Below are 19,606 nucleotides of genomic sequence, written 5' to 3'. Positions count from 1 at the left end.
CTGGCTGTTCTGAAGTGGTGGTGGCCACACCTGAGACTAGATGGAGTACTGATCTGATCCAGTCTGGCAATTCCTACGGACAAAGGGGACAACGTACGGGACCAAGTTCTGCAGCTGTCATTGTATCTTCTCATTCACAACTCCCCTGATGTGGAGGGAGCGTGAACATATGCTCCACCTACTTGTATTGCTTATGGAGCGTTCAAGTCTGGAGGAACTTCTCCAGAATGTCTGCTACTTCACTTCAGGCAGTGACACTTTCAATTAGTTTCCCAGACCTGAAGACGAGGTATGTGTAAGCACGAAAGCTCGTCTCTCTCACCGACAGAAATTGGTCCAATAAAAGATATTACCTCCCTCTTTGTCTCTTTAACTTCAGGCACTGAGGGGATATGTCACAGGATTCAAACTTAGTCCTCAAGCGGTATCTGGAGTCCTTGTTGACCGCTCTCTAGCAAAAGTGATCTTTCCTCTCTGGGGCACTGGCTTAATAGTTACCCTTTGCCTCCATGTACCCATAACGGAAGGGTGAGATTGTTTCTGTGGCAGCTTGGAATTCTGCTAGATAGCAGCCTGCACTAAATTCAGATTAATCAGGCTTCTTCTGTTGAGGAAAGAAACCCTAATATTTCAGACTGGTTCCAATGAGGTCTCAGAGGCAGCTCATGCAGAGAAATCCAGTGTGTGTGGCTGAGCTAAACAGCTCAAGGGCAGTGTCGCTTAAAAGCAAAAAATACTGACTTTCTTGGATACATGATGATTTGTAAACACAAGGTAAGTGTTGGTGTTTCCAGGCAGGGGAGGACCTGTGTCTCTGACATCAGGAGATTGAAAACTACCTACCTTCCAGACTCAAATGAAGACTGTTGATATGTGCAGTCCTTTTGCCTTAAAAATCCAGTAGCAGCAGTTTTAGTATTCAGAGGGCACCTATCCTTCTTTAATCTCATCACTGAATAAATCTCTTGAAAAAACATGTTTACTATCTCTAATGGGTGCAGACGGCTTGTCTTAACTGCCCAGTGATTTCATTTTTCTGCTCTTTTAGCAAATCTAGTTTGTTGTGAAACTGATCTCTGTAATAAAGTGGAAATTTTATTATAGCCATTTCAGAGCATTTCTCAGGAGAAACTCTTGCTGTCAGCCACACGGAAATCCACGCCCAAGGATTGTAGCATCTGTTTTCATCCTTAGTTTCTTGACAGATCACATTTTGGATGGTAACCATCGAGTCTGGTAAGTTAATTGACACTGCGTGTTGGCATAGGACAGAAATCTGATCAGGAATGTTCTCTGCCATTGTTCTACTACTTATCCACACCTGTTAATGCTTCATACCTTGGTATATCTCAGCTCAGTGCATAGTTTCATTAATGGCCATGAAACCCCTCTTTTTTTCCCCCCAAGCACTGGAACAGGAGCACCTCAGCATACAGGTAGGTGGTTCACTTTGTAACTGATTCTTAGTGGAAAGCAAAAGCAGGTGTGAAGGTCAAGAATGTCCATCCCTATGATCTGGGGCTTTTTGCTAAGAGAGTTGGTGCTGTCTATTGCTATGTGACACTGTGCAGTGTTTTGCAAAATGTAGCTGCATCAGCTCTAAGAGCCCAGTTCATCTCAGCAGAAGTTTAAATTCAGTGACTGCATGAAATATTCAGATAAAATCTTTAGCTTGAGAGTCTAACAGGAATTGAATGATTACACGAAATAAATAGGAATCTCCACGCCCAAAATCTATTTTGGATTGTTTTATCCTATTGTATTTGGTGTCCTGCTCTTTACATTTTAGTACCATATATTGTGAGGCATAGGGAGGGTAATTTAATGGTTATTTAAGTATATTTTTAAAAAAATTAAATGAATAGTCTAAAAGGAGTCTGCAGAAAAATTGGCAAAGTCTGAAGGCCTTTCCTCAGCCATGGAATTCTGAGCCACCTTATTATTAATGGCTGAATTATCAACAAGATTTGTAAGAAACAAGGCATCTGAAATATGTAATAACTGCAGAGCCACATATCCCATTATCTACCCAACCTAAATGCCTGTGGCAATTTGATTGTTAAAGGTGCAATCCCCTGTATGTTGTGGTGAAGGTTAAGAACACTCAGATGTTTCATGATTGGTGGGCTAGAAGTGGGTGTGTGTGAAAACAGCTGGGCTGATGTGTCTGCAGGAAGATGCAAACCCAACCACTTCTAAAGGGAGCTAAGCAGCTGCAAACTGGCTGGAATGAGTCAGACCTTTTTAAAAAAAAAAAACAAAACCTGTGTGGACATGAGAGAAAAGGGCCCTAGTCCCTGCCCCTCTAGCATGGTTCTGTTGCTTTGGAGTTCTTACCACTTCTGATGGACGCAGCTTCTAGCTGCACACTCATCCACTTACCGAAAGCACCAGGTTCCCTGTTCAGCATTAGAATGAACTGAGGGCAGGAAGAGGACCAGTGGCAGAAATGGACACTGAACCTCCCTTCTCCACCCTTGAGGGGTAAGGCATGTTAGCAGGAAGTTGGAGGGAGGCCTGCACTGCCAATGCTATAAATGTAAAAAAAGGGATTCAGCGTCTATGGCTGCAAATCTGGTATCTGTCACCAGAACTATTTCTCTTCCCTCTCCCCTCACACCCAGTATAATGTGTCAAGGCTCGTCTACACTACCTGCCAGATCAGCAGGCAGCTATCGATCCACTGGGGATCGATTTATCGTGTCTAGTATAGACGTGATAAATCAACTGCTGAGCGCTCTCCTGTCGATTCTGGTACTCCACCAGAACGAGAAGCACAAGCCGAGTCAATGGGAGAGGGTCAGCTGTCGACTTACCATGGCTGAAGTTACATAACTTAGATCGACCCCGTGCAGTAGTGTAGACAAGCCCTCAGTATTTGTCAGTGCCTCAACTCAACACTTTAAAATATCCAGGGTAGTGAGGCTAAAGACTTCTGGGTACATCATTGCAGCAGATTAGATTATAGAGCTGGAGGCATGCTTTACGGTTGAACTCACAGGGACAGAATGGAAAGAATTCAGAAGTTGGTGCGTGAGATCCAATGAGAAGATCAAATTCCCCACTGCGTTCTGTGCACTGTTACCATGAAGACAAATTTTGAATTAACAGCAGAACCCTGTTAATCTAGATAGTGCTCAAGAGTGGGGCTCTGTGCTTAGACTCTGAACTCTTGCCATAGAACCTGGCTGTAAAGCAGAGGGGTTACTGTTGTAACAAACTGCAGTTGCATGGTGAGAGGCACGCTCTTTCAATATAACTAGTAGTGAGAAAACCACAATAGCTTCGTCAGATCAGTATTGAATGGAATGTCAAAATATTCCTGTCTAATTCTCTCCTAACTCAACAAGGAGGTTAGAGATAAAACAATACCGTAATTAACGGAGTAAAGCACAAAGTGATTTTCAGCTTCACTCCTCAGAATTGCCATGAATTAGTTGGTTAAACTATGCAGGGAAATTTCATATGAACACTGTGCCATGTTCTCAAAAGCACAAGCTTGTGTAAGCATAAGCCATACAGAATTACTCGGGGCCCCACAGTGTCAGCTTTGCAGTGGAGAGCAACTGCATCTTAAGATGATAGGCACAATTCAGAGCGCTGGTGAGACCTGCAACACTGTATTACCGCACGAAGGGCTGCAGAATGGACAAAGGTAGCCAGCCTAGCACTGTTAATCTAATGCTGTTTGCATGTGGAAAAACCTGCATTCTCAATCATTAATCTTGCAGCTTGATAGGGTATTCTAGAAACTGACCTCAAAAAAGTAGAATTTAACCAATGTATGTTGCTCATTCAACATTTCTTGCAAGGAGCCTCCTATTTTCCAACCAGAAGGAAGACTTTATTGCATGTGACACAAAGCAAAATAATGCAGGGTGGTACTCAGAGTTGTGCTGTTGTTAAAAAGTGGGATTTAGCAGTGAATATGAGTACTGTTTGTTACAACTCTTTCTAGTGATTATTTCTGTGCATTTGAGCACGGTGATAAAGGCTGGTGCAGATTTCTAATGACATCTATTGTCTAGGGAAAAACATTTTAAATTGGTAAAAGGCAGGAGCTACAGCACACACAGAGCACACTGTGGGCAATGCATGTTTAAGGTGGTAAATCTGCCCTCAGAGCCAAAGCAATTCTGAACAGCTACAGAAAAAAACTCTCAAGTTTTGTCTAGTTATCTGCCCTGTTGGGGACAGAGAGATCCTTAAACACCTGGCTAGAAAACTAAATAGTGGAAAACATGACAGTCCTTAAGGACAAATAGTTTAAAGTTTAAACTGTTGCCCTGCTAGAAAGGAAAGGGGAAGCTGCCTCCGTGTTTTCTGCTTCTGAAAGTACAGTGTCAGATTTGTGATCCTATCCCTAATCAATATTTGACCAAACTGAAGATATCTTGGATCAACAAATTCTCCTATTGCATGAAGATGATGGATTCCACCTAATCTAAGCAGAGACCAAACTCTGGCCCCTTATTTCTTTTTCTTGCTAAAGAGTCATCTGATTTCCACTTAGACCAGAATTTTGGGATACCCAGGAACATTCACATTCTAAACAGGAATTCTGACACTGGCAGTGGGTGGGATTCTCAAAAGCACCCAAGTAACTGACAAATGTTTGTACCTTGGCTCCCTCTCATGCCTTTTAACTTAGCAGAGCATTTCTGGGAGAAGGAGACCACGATTTTCAAAAGTGGCCAATGTTTCAGGTGCCCAACTTGAGACCTGCTCTCCAAGCTGTCTCAAGGTGAGCAACCTTGGCTACACTGTCCAAAGCATGGCATGAACTGTCAGCTACAATTCAAGCTGCAGGATCTTTGGTGAAGACGTAGGAGGCAGAAACTCAGCTGGAGGAGTTACACTGAGCAAATTCAGGATTTGGAAGTCAGAAAAATTCTGGAAGCCCAGTTGTGATTTTAGTCAAATGTATTACAACTCTACTTACAGGATGTAAGAGAAAGATGGAGGGGAAGCTTTAAACCAGCATTTCATGCTCAGGTAGGCCCCACTTTCTCTCTCTCTCCCTCCATTTTAGTTTGGAAACCTCTTTGATTTAGCTGCATGTCAGAGGAATCTGACAACTCTGTATTGATTGCTTTTTCATTTAAATTCATTTGCTAAACTCACTGCTCCTAAGGAGTGAGTTGCACTGGAGAATCCATGGCTGAGAGAGGCACAGAAGCCAGTTCACAATAACAAAACCTAAGTCACTGACTCAGGCTGGCCATGCCCATGTTCAGAACTGAACTGAACTAAATGAAAATGTGCTTTGTGGGGGAGAGCTCTCTGGAGGTGGTGCCACTGTGACCCCACCCCATTGTTGCAGTCTCCAGCAAATGGAGGTCTGTACAGAATTATTTTGCCTTGAGATAGGAGCTAGTCTCCAGTGTTTATAGGGAGGTTCCGGTTCTCTTCCTTTAGCCTTTGTGTAAACAATATGCACACATACTGGAGACAGAGAATGTAATGCTATAAATCACTTGTGTACTTCTCTTTCTAGACTTCAATGACTTTGTTTTTCTTTGCGGGTCAGGATAGTAAACAAAAGATCTATTCTCTAACTCCCCTTTTCATCCATAGAGATCTGACCTTTGGCTGACAGATGCACTTATTCATGCACTGAGGCTAGAACATTTATTTTTACCCTAAGATTGGATCTAGCATTGATTATAAAGATCTAAACTTGTACTATTGAATCCATGAACAGTGTCGGTAACACACTGGACAAATCCATCTATTTTTTCCAGTAACTTGCTCTATTAAAAGAAATTGCTGAGAGAGAAACTTCTGAGTAAAGTACATGAGATCCCTGTGGCTTAATTATAGAATGCATTACAAAATATACAATTTCTCCTAGTTCATGTAAAGGACACTCTGATGTTGAAACTTTTCCTGAATATTACATTGTAAATAGTGTAATTGGAAGTAGGAAGTACCTTAGCAATAACCTTAGTTGTGTATATTGTAAAAAATGTAATGTGAATACTCCAAATGGTGTTTTAATTTGGGGGCAGAGTAACTGCAGACTGAATTTTAAAATAGGGTATGTTTACCCACAGCATCTATAAAGCAACCAGCAAAGTAAATAGAATGCTCTTATATGTTAAGTTGCCTCCTTACCTGTAATGCTGTATCTACACTACTTGATTTCAGCTGGCTTCTCTGTGTGTGGTTTGTGTGTTAACTGATATTTGCACTGTAATCTTGTATCACCTGCCCCTGAATGTAACCTGGCACTGCTGCATTCTTAGTATGTAAAGCTCACATGTTTCATTTGCTCCCAATGAAGTACAATAAAAAGCTTCTCTCTGCAAACAGGATCTGTGTTGCTGTGACTAATTCGTGTGTCCAACTCTGTTAGTAAACCTTGCTGAACTGTAGTGTAGGTCTAATTTCCAATGGGAAACTATTTTTGCTTTTTAGAGCATGAAGCGTGGGAGACTAAAACAAGGAAAAGGCCAGTCTCCTTTGAATAGTGAGGCCATTGTCTGGGCAGACAGGTGTGACACAGCTTTTCAGAGGCTGCTGGCAGCCTCCTTGCCTTGGGGGTGGGAGCACATGCATGGTACAGAATGAGTGTGGACTGTAATGCCTTTGCAAAGGCAACACTATGTTGTGTGCATGTGACTGAATCCAACACAAACTAGCCACAGGGGCTCTCTGAAGATTATTACAAATTATGTGTAAAAAAAAAACCCTGTTCCTGGCAGGGAAGGGGGCACCTTTTATGGCTTATGAATTAGGGATGGCCACACTAAGCTCAAACAGTAAAGCCAGATGCAGAGGGGGCTGTTTGTAGCTGTGATGGGATCCTAAACCCCAAGCTGGAATTTCCTGCTACACTGTTGCATATTTAGACTTTTTATTAAAAATTGGGAAATTTCTTTGAAGGTCTAAGGTGAGGTACTCTGCTCAAAAACACACTCCTCACAGGAGTACCTCCATTTCCTGGGGGTGGCAGCCTGGTGCCTGCTGTAGTTAGTTTCACATTAAATGCCCAACCTTCTCCTCTTAATTGATTTTTTTTCTATGTTTAATATCAGACCACAGATAAACAGGTTTTTATTGGAAAGGCTAAGCCAAAATGGCTGCTCTGTTTTGAATGGAGGGTGATAAGTACTGCTTTTACTGTAGAAAGACTTCTGCACATGTAGTCAGAGGTGAACATTACTAATCACCTTGAAAGTTGCAGTGTGTTTGAGTACAGAAAGGAATTTTTTATATTTTTAGATGTGAGGGTAATAATACAAATGCTACAGGTTGAATGTTCAAATAGGTATGTACAGAAGTTGTTTCTCACAGTAAACCCCCCCCCCCCCATTTTACAGAGCCTTGTGAATTACTAGTCAAACTGTTAAGATATGGGCGAGTACCTGTCCTCTGAGGTCATGCAGTTGACTTCAGTGTCCAGAGAAATATAAGACAAAACTATGCCTTGTGATTAAGGTTTTGAGAACGTTTGTATTTTTTCATGTGTTTAAGGTTACAACTTTAAAACTTATGCTCGTGCAATATATTAATAGCACAATCCGCAAGGTAGTTCCTTTCAGAGGCTCGGTTTGGCTCAAGGTATGTTACGGAGATGGCTATGCTGGAAAGTCACTGCCCTCCTGCTAAGTTAACAGGAAAACCCGTATCTTTTCTTTGGATCCTGCTGTTCAGCCTTTTCATTTCAAGAGGTTTGAGTGGGGAGCTTGCCAATCAAAGTCAGAGGCTACCAACCTGAAAGAGGATTAAAATGCAGCATGATCTAACTGCATTTGAGTTGGAGTTAAATAAAATTACCTCCCTGATAACAGAACCACAGGAACCCAGGGCTCAGCCTGAGACAAACTGACAGGCTTCATGTGACACTGTTGCCAAAAATAAAAACCCACCTGTGCTATACTGAGGTGAATTAACCAGAAAGAGGGGGCTGTTCAGTCAGGTGCCAGTGCCACACTTCGTTGAAAAGCACAGGGCAGCTTTCGAGAAAAAGGCAGAGCAAATAAAGCTAATGAAAAACTGGCTATGATCACTCAAATACATTGTTCTTGCTGATGAGCCAGAGCAATAGCTGGACAGAATTATACGTAAGTTTAGGTTTTATCAGTGTAAATGTCCAGGAGGAGCACATACCTAACAGTAACTAGTTATTGCTAGAGCATGTCTCACGTTTATCACTCTCCCTCTCACAAGGGCTTGGTGGGAAGCGACTGTGTCCTTATAGAAATAAGACTGCAGGGAAAGTTCAGATTAAATATTAGGAAAGCCTGTATAACTAATACCTGCCTGGGCAGGGATAGAATTCCCATTTCATAGGAATGCCGTAGGGGTAAAGAAGTCTATGCCAGAGCAAGAGGTGTGCATGTTTCCCCCAACATACTTGCCCTACAATCTAAATAAGTGAGCCACTCTTCCCAGAAGGTGTAGGCTGTGCCTTCTTGCAGCAAGGAAAGCCTCATTCCTTGGCAATGATCCTACCATTCCAAATGCTGTTCCCCATGTAGTGAGACAAGAAGAGCAGGCTCCCAGTAACCAAGAAGCTAGCTGTCCACCCAATTTAAGCTGGGAGCCAGTTAGGGAACTACCATTGTAAGGTTCAGGAACTCGCAAGGCACCGCAGCAGCCTGCCTGCATTGCACCTGACCACTTCACGGAAATAAAAGTTTTATTCTCAAACATTGCAAGACCGGAATTCACAGGAGCAGGGGGGTGAAGATGGTCAGTGGTAGCTGAACTGAAGCATTCTGAAAGGATTATTAACTACTGTACCTACAAATTAGCCTCTTTGTGCTTCACCTGGATGCTGACATCTGTGAGCAGGAGCTTTAGCCATGGGCCCTATTTTAACTGTCCTTTGTGTATCAGCATTGATAGCATCTGGGGGTCAAGGAAGTTATTTGTTTACAGGGAAGCCAATGAAGTGACGCAGAGAGAGAATCTCATATGGTGGAAGTGGGCAAAGGTACAGGATGTTGCAGGCTGCAGAAAGGAATTAATTGCAGTATGTGTGTGGTTTTACATGTGGGACTGGTAGTGGCAGAGAAAAGCTCTCCTACTTCAAAGGGGATGTATGATTGATAGATATTTGTGTTAAATCAATGTGCAAAGATCACAGCCAGACAACTGGTTGGTGACCAGTGTGTGGAAGAAGCTGGGCTCACTGCAGATCTTAGTGAACATCACGTATCCCCGATGTGCTCCTACACCAGCCCAGCTGACAATCATTCATCCATATTTATTCCCCTATTTTAAAAGGAGCTTTACAGGGTTCAGAAGGGTTAATAAGATAGAACATAGACAGGCAAAAGAGTGGGGGTAGGGAGAATTTGCAGGCTTCTTCATTTTTAAAGCGTTGCTGAGTTAGAATAACATACCATGGATGTTTTATCTGCCCTGTGGAAGCTGTTTCAGTCAGAGCCTGCTCTGTCATCCTACCTGGTCAGTCACATGGCACCTGACTACCCATACCCCAGCTTACTTAGAGCAGGGTGTGACAGGTTGGATCACAGAAACCCTCTTGGAGGCTGCCAACTGATGTGCCAAGACTACTTCTGCTCCTGCCCTGTCAGCTTAGGACTTCAGTGCCCTGCCTGGTTTGAGCCAGACACGCTAGCCTGCTGCAAACCCAGACCCAGCTCTGAATCATGTCCCCTAACAGCTCTAGGCTTAACTGAAAGCAGCTTACAGAAGTGTTCCTGTCCTTGACACTCAGATGCCCAACTCCCAATGGGGTCCAAACCCTAAATAAATCCATTTTACCCTGTATAAAGCTTATACAGGGTAAACTCATAAATTGTTTGCCCTCTAACACTGATAGAGAGATAGGCACAGCTGTTTACCTCCCCCTCCAAGTATTAATACATACTCTGGGTTAATTAATACAGAAAGTAGGATTTAAGTGGTTTTAAAGACAGAACAAAGTGAATTATCAAGCAAAATAAAATAAAACACAAGTCTATGTCTAGTACAGTAACTAACAAAACTGAATACAGATAAAAACCGCACCAGTTCCAGCAAGTTCTCTCTTACAGACTAATCTCCTTCTAGTTTGGTTCCAGCAATCACTCACATCCCCTGTAGTTACTGTCCTTTGTTCCAGTTTCTTTCAGGTATCTTTGGGGGTGGAGAGGCTCTCTCTTTAGCCAGCTGAAGACAAAATGTAGGGGTTTCCCAGAGGTTTAAATAGACTTTGTCTTGTGGGTGCATAGGAGAGAGGAGGGGGTCTCTAAAGTCCAGCTACAAAATGGAGTTTTGGAGTCACCTGGGCAAGTCACATGTCCAAACATGACTGAGTTCCTTACCAGCCAAGCCACATTCCTGGGAAAGCCCAGATGTGGATTGGCATCTCCAAGTTCATTGTTGGCTTAAGGGCTTCTTGATTGGGCACTTACTGAGAATAGTCTTTTCTCAGGAAGCTCACCAACTGCTTCACTAAAACCTACTCCGACTCAAACAAGTATATAGCCAATATTCATAACTTCGAATACGAAAATGATACATGCATACAAATAGGATTAATAGATTCAGTAGATCATAACCTCTACAGAGGTTGTTACATGCATATGTAGCATAAAACATATTCCAGTTATGTCATATATACATTCATAAGCATATCTCCATCAAGCCTTATGGGGGGGCACCGTCACACAGGGTTTCTCAACCTGGGGGTCTTGACCCTCCGAGGGGTCACAGGACAAGTTTAGGGAGGTCATGGGCTCAGGCTGTCAGCCCTGGGCGGCTTCAGCCCTCTATCTTTTCAAGTCTTGGGGGGAGGTGTCAAGACAAACAGGTTGAGAAACACTGGCTTAGAGCTCAGGAAGCAGCCATTTATAGACCCTTTGGAACATAAGAAGCCATAGAAAAGAAATTAAAATGTTCTCCCTTAGTCCCTTCTCTGGCTCCTGTTCTCTCCCTCTCCAGGCACTTGCATTGTCTCTCCCTGCAGTACCTGAGCGCCCTGACATACACTTCTATGCCCGGTCAAACCTTGAAATCAAAAGATGTGTGATGAGCTGTACAATGAACGGACACTCCTATCATTCACCCCTCCCACGCCCCCAACTGGACATGCGACTGTCACGTCACTTATTGAAGTGGCTATTGAAACAACCGAAAGATTCAGGCTGAGGCATCAGGGCTGCATTCTATCTTCTCTGGAAAGCAGGGAGCTCAGCTTCCTCCCACTGCAAGTGCCAACACCTTGGAGAAGTGTGCACTTAATTACAGAGAAATCAGAAGGAACTGATGTGTTAGCTGTGTGCACCTCAGTCAGTAAACCAGCCCTTCATTTCCACAAGTAAGGGAGCAACGCATCTACAAGCCAGGCTGAGACTCTAGAGACAGCTGACCTGCAGCCTCCGCGTACTTTATTAATGAGGGATCTATACAACAGCAAATAAGGTGACTTCTGCTCCCGACCTTCCCTAAAGCTTTGCAGCCCGATTCACCAAGCGCGGAGCTCCTCTTTCTCGCCAATATACAGCACTTGTCAAACGAGCTAGTGGGTGGTTTACTGTCCCCACAGACACTAAGGACAGACAAAGGCCCCTGTTCACTCACCGTCCATGCAGCACGCACCAGCCCATTCCTTCCTCGTCTAGTTTAAGAGATTTGCTAAGCCAAAGGGGAAAGCGGGGCTGAGGATCACTCCCAGAAGAGACAAGGAAGCACACAAAGGCGCCATAAATGCATAGGGACCTGTACCGCTATTTTCTTTGTAATTGTCCCACCCTAGAGCAAACTCGCCTGTCAGGTGTAATTCACCTAAGTAGCCAAGAGGAAGCTTTTCAACCCCATTACAGCACTCTCGGCCTTTTCTGGATAATACTGTTCATACAGGCACTGCCTAGGCTCACCATTCACGGCAACTCCAAGCGGGGGCTTACCCATGCTGTGAGAGGGTTAGCAGAGATCCCTTCAGGCAGCGCTTCACCCCTCAATCTCACCTCACTCAGTTGCTGGGTCTGAAATGCTGACTAGTCCTTCGCTGCAGGCCTGAGAGAGAGTTCATCCCCCCCCCCCCATTTACTGAGCTGTAGATCATCCCCTTCCCTTTGTCACCAAGATCCTCCCTGTGTGCAACGGTAAGAAATTCAAGCCCCTGCCACCTTCAGGGTATTGGATGAGTTTTCACTCCACCTTACACCTCCCTTTATTTATAACACTGTTTAAAGGCAGTGTGGGTTTCCCTTTCAATAACATCGAAGACTCCTCCACACCCCAGGTGAAGACAAGAGGAACCAGGCGGGCTGGGCAGAGAACAGGAAGTTTCACAAGCTGTTGGAGGGGATTCCCTTTCGAGATCTTGGGGGAAGGTCACCTACCTCCTTCCTAACCCAGAGTCTGTGCCGCTTGCTCAGCTCCCTGTGTGCATACAGGGGGGAGCGATTCCCCACTCAGAGAAAGGGGAGAATCCATCTATGTTTAGGTTTAATTAATTGGACAGACTTTTGCTTGGAGAGGAGGGTAGATGTTGCAGAAGGAGGGCAGATATGGGGGTGAGTAGAGGGGCAATCCCGAAGTGAACTGGACCGGGGTAACCTGCAATGCTGATCCAACACATACTCCTACAGTAGTGACACTGCAGGCTGGGAGCAATTACTGAATTTTCATAGAGGGTGTAAGGGGAGCACATGGGAGGGGACCTGGAGCCATATGGGTAGGATTACCCTGGGTCAGTTATGTTATTGTGAAGAATCTGGTTCACACTCTGTATGGAGCCTCCACATCACAGAGAAAGAGACACAACTTCCTGCATCTGTCTAAACCAAGGGGTGACAGGACCCAAGCTCACCAAGATGGGGCTTGGGGTGGCTCAGCGTGGGCCGTGAATAATTATAAATTTACCAGGTGAGGAAAGAGACCGGATCCCTGTGACTGGGGGTGGTGTGAAAGCGTTCTTTCTCCTAAAGCCTTTATAAATATAACTGCTCCCAAATCCTCCTGCCTGGCTTAGATGAAAGGCCTCAAAACCCAGAAAATAAAGCCAGCTGCAGGAAGCTCTGATCCCAGCTGTACTTTGAGGATTCTATTTCCAGACAGCATCTCAGCAGAAAGCTGCTCCTGCAGAGACCCCCAGGAGCTCAGCCTGCCAGCCCCAGCTACAATGCCTGATCTTATTCAAGAGCATTTCATTTCAACTTGACAAAAGCCTTGGCTTCTGAATTCAGAGGGATGCACTGCACCCCTGTTAAAAAGAGAGAGATTGTTCCTACAGATCACAGTGTTTCGAGATGGAAAGCACACAGATTAGTCAGCCCTTCCCTGCTGCCCATGATTAAAATTGGATCTGTACCTTGCAGCTCTCTCTAGCTGACCTGTAGGGAGGAGGGCAGATCACAGCTCTGTTGCTATTATACCATCACTTGCTTAAAAACGTGCGTTCTATATGCAGGTGAAAAAAACAGAGCTACTCAGCAAAAAAACAATTCACAGACATCTGTCTTGCAAAGGAAGCACAGCAGAATTAATCCAGGAATCCTGGACCGCATGAATTGATTCTTTCTTAGTATATTACATGGGGGTGATGAGGACGATGAACTGGCTGCTTTATTAACCTGAACAAAGAGAAAAAAAATCCACACCACATTTAAAACACAAACTAGGCTAGAAATCTGCACACCCCGGATAGGAAAGTCCAGAAACTGTTCAGAAGAAAAAGAAGCCTAGTGAGAAATACCCCAATTCAGATCGGGGTGGGAGTGGGGGTTGGGGGGGGCCTCATACTGGAAATTATAATGGTTGGAAGCTTTTGCAGTCTCAGAACTTTACAGCTATTACTGGCCACCTCTTTCCATGCTGTCTAATCACTGATATGAGCAACATCTGCAGCCTGCAGTCTTCAGACACATTAAGAACATGGGGCCAGGCTACAGAGCAGCTCGCGGTTTCTCAGAGACATTTTAGTACCATAACCAACAAAGGTGCCTAGGGGCTGCAGTTTGTGCTGCACATGTCTGTGCTAGAAGCAGAAAGCTCATCCATAATTCAGAGGAGCTCAGCACAGGCTTCCACAGTGCCCCGCACACACACCAGGGCTGTCACATCACACAGAGTGCCTCCAGAATGCCCGGATGTGCACTGACACCATCCCTTTCAAACACCATCGAAAGCATCCATTCAGAGTCCTTTCAGCTGGGCATGCTGTGCTCCCAACAGGACTCTGTGGGGGGGCAGAATTATGGGTGGCTCTTGATCACCCCACGATTTGCCTTTTAAAGCTCAAAACAGTACTTTATAAGTAGCCACCGTTGTTCTTCCTCCCTGATCCTCCTCCCCCACCCTTTGGACTGGAGAGGAGAGTTGTTAAATACCAGTATTTCCACTTCCTCCTTTAAAGGCTATTGGGCTCCACAGTGCAGAAGTGCACCTCACCCTGTTTCCATGCCCGCAGTCTAGGTTCCCAAACCTACACCATCAGTATTCCTGACAGAGGGGCTTGAAGAGGACAAGTCCTGAACACTGCCACAGGCACAGCACTCTCTGTCCCCACCTCACCCCGGCGTACCTCTCTCCCTCCCTTTTATGGACACAAATTGGGAGGAATCTGCATTGCTGCCTTCCTCGCTGTGCCTCACGCTTGCCAGAGAGTAGATTTCTCTCTTCCCTCTGAGACACCCTTTCCAGCTACACCAAGGTCACAAGTCATTCTAGTTTCGCCTTCTGAAGTCACCTGTGCAAGAGACTTGGAGCTTGTCCTTCACCTTGGATCACACACACAGAGGCTCCTGCCCATCAGCAGTAGGGTGTTTAACACTCATGCCATGTTCTCACAGCAAGGGCTTCTGCTTCATAACTAGCAGGCTGCAATTCTCACCACCTTTCCACTTGTTACTATGCTGTCATCTCTTATCTTTACTGGGACCCAGAGATTCTCTGTCCCTGGGCAAGCTCAGCACAGGCCCTTTCATGCCAGCATTGCTCCAGATCCTCTCATCACAGAGTGCTCTATAAATACCCAAAGCAGATAGTTTAATGGGGCTGTGATCACACTAGTTCAGGGGTTGGCAACCTTTCAGAAGTGGTGTGCCTAGTCTTCATTCATTCACTCTAATTTAAGGTTTAAGGTATCTAAGATAAATTGCAAGAGCTGGGACAGAGGCTCAGGACTGGGATAACAGGAGCTACTCATGGTCAGGAGTGAGGTGCACCAGCCAGTGTGTAGGGCAAAGTACCCACAGCCCCTGCTCAGGACATATCATGGTGCCTGTTGTTGGAAAAAAGTTTTGCACATGCAAGAAATGGCCCTTGCCTCTTTTGGATTAACATACTGGGAAGCCTGGCTTTCAGACTCCAGGCTGGATCCCCTCCTCTCCTCTGGGTATCAGTGAATTTCTGAAGGGGCAGCTGACAGCATCCCTCACTTGACCCAATAGCTGCATAAGTTTGGCTCTCTCCAGATGTGACATTCTATGACCCTGCCAATCCTTCTCCAGCAGCTTTTTAAAGCTGACTGCGTGGACTGTCATCTTCTTTAACTGTCTATCCTAAACTGATTTTCATGCAGAGTGAATACATTGGCAGCTGCCTTCTAAGCCTTCCCCTCACCTGGAAAGCCTCCCTCTGCTCCCAGCAGCTGAAGACTGGTGCAAACACTTGGGAATAACTCTGTGCTTTAAACAGTGATTCACTCTTAGGCTTGACAAACTCTCTGGCTGTATTCATCATTTAAAGAGAAGCCCAGCTACTTCTCCCTGATGAACCAATGAAAAATGCATAATTCTAGCAGTCCTGGAGCTCAGACTGGCAGCATTTCTATGCTGGGGGGTTTAGGATCTTGCTCATTAGAAATCCCACCCCCTGACACTTAGACTGTTGACTCAGAAGGGCTTGGCAACGGTACAAACAGAACATTGTGACAGCACCTTCCGTAAAAAGATCTCAGCTTCCTTTGCAAAGACCTCTCAGCTCCTGGGAAATGGAATTATCACCCCCATTTTACAGACTGGGGTTGGGGGAGAGGGAGAGTGCGGCATAGATTTAAGTTACTTGCAGGGAGTCTGTGGTAGGGCTCTTCCATCTTCTCTTTTTTGGTCTATCCTCTAGACAACACCTCCCCCCGCCCCCATTTGGGTTTAGAAACATGAGTATTTATAATATTTTCCTTGCCACAGCAATTTCCACCCCATTCTGATAAAACAATTTTCTAACGTTCAGGAAAGCCTGGCTCCTCTCCTCACCCTTTGCAAAACAGGCATGTGTCACAGCAATCATTTTGCAGGTGGGTAAAATGAAGCACAGCAAGGCTGCGTGACTAGAGAGAGGCAGTACTGTCAAGTGGCCTAAGTACTGGACTGGGAGCCCTAAGTTGTAGCTCAGGCCACTAGAGCTGGTCAAAAAATGCAACAGTTTTCCACCAGTGCTTGTGTGGATAGGACACAAATCAGGGGCAACAGTTGAGTTAACTCTGCAGTAAACACAAGCCTTTAGTGCAGTCTAGTGGGCCACCATAGATGGGTCCAAACTATGTGTTTAAAAAATGGTTTGGCCCCAGCAACACTGTTTAGGAAACCATGTTTAAACCAAAGCAGTTTCAGGTAACCCAGCTTAAAAACAAAAAACAAAACAAAACAAACCACATGCAGATGGCTCATACTCATTAGCACAGTTTAGAGCTGGCTCTGACTAGCTCATCGGTCTCCTTTGCATCTTCTGGCCCACTATTTTAGTAGGTGAAGGTGCAGCATAAAGGGACAGATTTTCATGAAATCTCAGCTTCTACATGTCATGATATTTGCAAAAGATTTTAGCACGTTGGGGGCTGAGCTGTTTTGAAAATCTGCCCACAATGTCACCATGGGAGTTGCTGGATACACCTTGAAAATCTGGCCCTTGTTTATGTGCCTAAGTAGGAACTGAAAATCTGGCCCAGCTTGTGGGTGATGAACGCTTCAAAATCTGACTCTACTTGTCCCCCACTGATGCTAGCAGGCAAACACAAGAGGGAAACCCACAGAGTTAGGAACTGAAAGAGAGCCTTGATGCTTGTGTGTTCAGCTGAACCTTCTGCAGTCTTCAGAAGCAGGGACCACAAATTACCTTCTCTCTCTCTCACACTGGGAATGGGAATCAACAAAGCTTTCATGCCACAAGATGAAATATACAATATGCATGTGTGCGCACGTGTGTATATACACGTGTGTGTGATTATTTACACTGTACACATACATACACACACAGGTTTGAGCCCAGAAATGGAATCCTCCTGCACATATATGCAAGCACTATACAAATGAGTCTCTTTGCTATCACTCTGACAAGAGTGGAAGTTTTCTCTTGTTCCAAGCCCTATTCACCGTTAGCATCAGGGCAATGGCAACGTTCAGCAGATCCTATGAGAGGCAGAAGAAAGCCAGCAACTGCCTTAATCTTTTCAGCAGTTAGTGCTATGATTGGTTTCTTGTTGCACTGGGCCTCTGACAGGGAGAATGGGACCAGGCAGCCAATCATCAGATTACAGATCAAAAAGGTCAAATGAGTTGCGTGTTATTATTTTTCACATCCTATATTACAGCTTTTAATTTCAGGAGGCCTCACTACCCCACAACAAAGGAGGAGCAGAGTAACAAGCCAGTCCTGTGACAAGACAGGAAGATGGTACAATCTGGGCCCCTCAGAGGGAATGGTGGGGGTATTAAGTAGAAATTCTCTAGAAATTTCATTGTCATTCAGGGCAAAATTCACCCCATTCAGAGGGCCTGCTCAAGGCCAAGGCATGATTTAAGCCCCACTGAGCTCAGGGGTGAATTTTGCCTTATCCCCTTCCAAAGTAAAGCATTTAAAGCACTGCCAGGTGCCAGCTATTTAAAAGCACAATCCCCCCCTCCATTACTAACACCCACCAGACATTATTAACAAAACCATTTTTGTTTTAAATCCCAGAATTTCCTTTTTGCTGCTGGTATTGTCCGAGCGCTATTGCTCACCTGGAGACGGAGAGCAGAGCAGTTCACTAGTCTGGGTCCCCAGGCAGCTCTGTAGGACAAGAACAAGAACGTCAGGTCCCAGGGCGCTCACCAGGGCCCTGTTCTCTTTAACACATGCCCCTGGATGCTGAGCAGGGCTGGTGAACAGACCCTAATGCTGATGCCACCTTGGCTGGCCCCAAGGACACCCAGCAAGGAAACTATTTCCAGGGTCCCCCGACGCATCCCCTCTGCCCTCCCATTTCCGGCTCCACTCCAGCCCCCCCCAAAGCGCCCCATCCCAGTCTTCCCTCCCTGCTCTGTCCCTGTCCCCCCAGCCCCTCCGCTCTGTCCCTACCCCCACCAGAGGTTCATCATCTCCATTCCCCAACCCCCCCAGACCATCGTCCCACCCCGCTCAGTCCCTGTCCCCCTCTGTGCACCTGCCCTTCCCCCCAAGATCCCCCAGCCCCATCCTGCCCCCGCACTCCAGCCCCATCCCCCCAGTGCCCCTCGCTCCACCTCCAGGTGCCCCAGCCTCCCAAGGCCCCCCCACCCCCAGCTCCCTCCTTCACCTGGTCGGGGGCAGCACCTGCTGCGGCCCTGCTTCCCTCAGCCAGGCTGAGCCGCCCAGCCAGGGCCCAGCCAGCTGAGCAGAGCTGCCCCAGCTGCCCGGCCTGCCCCAGCAGGGGAACGGAACAGTGCCTAGCGGCAGGAGGCTGCAGTATCGCGGGCTCAGCTCCCCCTTGCCTGTGCCTGGCCCGGGCCCATCTCCCGCTGCAGCCCAGCCCCCCCAGCGCTGCTGCCCTGGGCACGGAGCCTGGGCTCCCCAAGAGCTCAGCTTCTGAGGAGACAAAGGATCGAGCCCTGTCAGACCCCAGGGCCCTGGCCCCCCCAGCCAAGCCCCCATCACAGTGCGGCTCTCGCCCCACCACGCCTGGGCATCAGCAGGGGCAGGGCTCAGGCACCTCAGGCAGCAGCCCACGTTAGCAGCCTGGGACTGGCTGAACTGAGGCCAGAGCTCAGCCCGGTGCCCCAAAAGTTGCTTCTTTGGCTTGAACCTTAGACCGAGTCTGGTCCTGTGCACCGGGTCTTCAGGCCATGCCCCGGACTGGGGTTCACACAGCCCGTGGCCACACACGGATCGACGACTTGTGCACAGCGGCTCAGCCGAGTTAGCCCCCAGCACCGGCACGCTAGGTGTGGATGTAGAAGGTCCTCTTCTGGAGGTGCTCACGCGACCGGAGCATTCAGTTGGTTCAATGGACTAAAATGGAACCAGGATTTGCGCTGTCCAGAACCATGTCCAGAGCCAGTTCAATTTGGAAATCAGGCTGAGCCAGTTTAGGATACACACATTAATTATACAAGGGATGAAAAAAAGAATTAGCTGGACTTAGAGGTTTCTCATACATTACTCATGTGTCTTACCATCCAAATCACAATAGCAGAGAAAATATGAGCTAAAAATACAGTTTACACTTGCAGGATTATTGAGTGGCTCTGTTCTCCTTGCAGCCAGTCAGCTGGATGAACACTTGCTGGTGTCTGAAATTGCAAAGTCTGGAGTTCACTTCCACTATGGGAAAAAAGTGTTATACAAGAGCAGCTGGTGGTGCATTAGAACACCTGTGACTGTCAAAGTCAGCACTGGGTAACCAATGGAGATTCAAACTCTCTTTCTCTCTCTCTCTAGTCCACAGAACAGGTACAGTTGGGCA

Source organism: Natator depressus, chromosome 16, assembly GCF_965152275.1.
Source record: "Natator depressus isolate rNatDep1 chromosome 16, rNatDep2.hap1, whole genome shotgun sequence".
Classification (NCBI taxonomy): Eukaryota; Metazoa; Chordata; order Testudines; family Cheloniidae; genus Natator; species Natator depressus.
Note: the sequence above shows the minus strand (reverse complement) of the source record.